We start from the raw sequence: 2229 nt of genomic DNA, 5'->3' as shown, positions 1-2229 counted from the left end.
CAACACGAGGACTTCCCAAGAGGTCACCCATCCTAGTACTACTCTCGCCAAGCACGCTTAACTTCGGAGTTCTAATGGGATCCGGTACTTTAGTGCTGGTATGATCGCATCAGACATGTTACCCCCGTCTTCGTCCTTTATCCTTGCCCCTCCCACCTCCACTACAAAGACAATTGTACATTGCTTTGGCCACTCCCTCTCAACTACGGAGACGAGTTTAACGCGGTTTCCACCCCTCCCTCTCAACCGCACCAGTGCACGCTTGCCGTGCCACAACGCCGTCGCTAGACTCGTGAATAGTGAGCACCCAGCTATAACTTACCGCACTCGTGCAAAATAATAAAACACGGTAAATATATTACTTACACGTGCGTTTTGTTTTGCAAGCAGCGCAAAAAAAATTAAAAAGGGAATATAACACGAGGACTTCCCAGGAGGTCACCCATCCTAGTACTACTCTCGCCCAAGCACGCTTAACTTCGGAGTTCTGATGGGATCCGGTGCTTTAGCGCTGGTATGATCGCATCCGACATGTTACCCCCGTCTTCGTCCCTTATCATTGCCCCTCCCAGCTCCACTACAAAGACGATTGTACATTGCTTTGGCCGCTCCCTCTCAACTACGGAGACGTGTTTAACGCGGTTTCCACCCCTCCCTCTCAACCGCACCAGTGCACGCTTGCCGCGCCACAACACCGCCGCTAGACTCGTGAATCGTGAGCACCCAACTATAACTTACCGCACTCGTGGAAAATAATAAAACACGATAAATATATTACTTACACGTGTGTTTTGTTTTGCAAGCGGCGCAAAAAAAATAAAAAGGGAATGCAACACGAGGACTTCCAGGAGGTCACCCATCCTAGCACTACTCTCGCCCAAGCACGCTTAACTTCGGAGTTCTGATGGGATCCGGTGCTTTAGTGCTGGTATGATCACATCCGACATGTTACCCCCGTCTTCGTCCCTTATCCTTGTCCCTCCCAGCTCCACTACAAAGACAATTGTACATTGCTTTGGCCGCTCCCTCTCAACTATGGAGACGAGTTTAACGCGGTTTCCACCCCTCCCTCTCAACCGCACCAGTGCACGCTTGCCGCGCCACAACGCCGCCGCTAGACTCCTGAATCGTGAGCACCCAGCTATAACTTACCGCACTCGTGCAAAATAATAAAACACGGTAAATATATTACTTACACGTGTGTTTTGTTTTGCAAGCGGCGCAAAAAAATTAAAAAGGGAATGCAACATGAGGACTTCCCAGGAGGTCAACCATCCTAGTACTACTCTCGCCCAAGCACGCTTAACTTCGGAGTTCTGATGAGATCCGGTGCTTTAGTGCTGGTATGATCGCATCCGACATGTTACCCCCGTCTTCGTCCTTTATCCTTGCCCCTCCCAGCTCCACTACAAAGACAATTGTACATTGCTTTGGCCGCTCCCTCTCAACTACGGAGACGAGTTTAACGCGGTTTCCACCCCTCCCTCTCAACCGCACCAGTGCACGCTTGCCGCGCCACAACGCCGTCGCTAGACTCGTGAATAGTGAGCACCCAGCTATAACTTACGGCACTCGTGCAAAATAATAAAACACGGTAAATATAATACTTACACGTGTGTTTTGCTTTGCAAGCGGCGCAAAAAAAATTAAAAAGGGAATGCAACACGAGGACTTCCCAAGAGGTCACCCATCCTAGTACTACTCTCGCCAAGCACGCTTAACTTCGGAGTTCTAATGGGATCCGGTACTTTAGTGCTGGTATGATCGCATCAGACATGTTACCCCCGTCTTCGTCCTTTATCCTTGCCCCTCCCACCTCCACTACAAAGACAATTGTACATTGCTTTGGCCACTCCCTCTCAACTACGGAGACGAGTTTAACGCGGTTTCCACCCCTCCCTCTCAACCGCACCAGTGCACGCTTGCCGTGCCACAACGCCGTCGCTAGACTCGTGAATAGTGAGCACCCAGCTATAACTTACCGCACTCGTGCAAAATAATAAAACACGGTAAATATATTACTTACACGTGCGTTTTGTTTTGCAAGCAGCGCAAAAAAAATTAAAAAGGGAATATAACACGAGGACTTCCCAGGAGGTCACCCATCCTAGTACTACTCTCGCCCAAGCACGCTTAACTTCGGAGTTCTGATGGGATCCGGTGCTTTAGCGCTGGTATGATCGCATCCGACATGTTACCCCCGTCTTCGTCCCTTATCATTGCCCCTCC

General features: G+C 49.8%; 5 non-coding genes and 1 pseudogene across 5 annotated transcripts; all 6 read right to left on the bottom strand.

Annotated features, from left to right (window-relative positions):
• Positions 1-112, bottom strand: LOC123155458 (uncharacterized; annotated as a pseudogene).
• Positions 113-409: 297 nt separating this feature from the next.
• Positions 410-528, bottom strand: LOC123153825 (5S ribosomal RNA). The gene has a single exon (XR_006476578.1). It is a non-coding gene; the product is annotated as a 5S ribosomal RNA (ribosomal RNA).
• Positions 529-824: 296 nt separating this feature from the next.
• On the bottom strand, positions 825-942 carry LOC123154470 (5S ribosomal RNA). Its single transcript, XR_006476860.1, has one exon. It is a non-coding gene; the product is annotated as a 5S ribosomal RNA (ribosomal RNA).
• Positions 943-1238: 296 nt separating this feature from the next.
• On the bottom strand, positions 1239-1357 carry LOC123154140 (5S ribosomal RNA). Its single transcript, XR_006476696.1, has one exon. It is a non-coding gene; the product is annotated as a 5S ribosomal RNA (ribosomal RNA).
• A 297-nt stretch (positions 1358-1654) lies between these two features.
• LOC123154888 (5S ribosomal RNA) lies at positions 1655-1772 on the bottom strand. Its single transcript, XR_006477108.1, has one exon. It is a non-coding gene; the product is annotated as a 5S ribosomal RNA (ribosomal RNA).
• A 297-nt stretch (positions 1773-2069) lies between these two features.
• On the bottom strand, positions 2070-2188 carry LOC123153816 (5S ribosomal RNA). The gene has a single exon (XR_006476577.1). It is a non-coding gene; the product is annotated as a 5S ribosomal RNA (ribosomal RNA).
• Positions 2189-2229: the final 41 nt, after the last annotated feature.

This window comes from Triticum aestivum, chromosome 1B (genome assembly GCF_018294505.1).
Source record: "Triticum aestivum cultivar Chinese Spring chromosome 1B, IWGSC CS RefSeq v2.1, whole genome shotgun sequence".
NCBI classification, from domain to species: domain Eukaryota; kingdom Viridiplantae; phylum Streptophyta; class Magnoliopsida; order Poales; family Poaceae; genus Triticum; species Triticum aestivum.
Note: the sequence above shows the minus strand (reverse complement) of the source record. Positions and strands in the feature narration are given on the sequence as shown.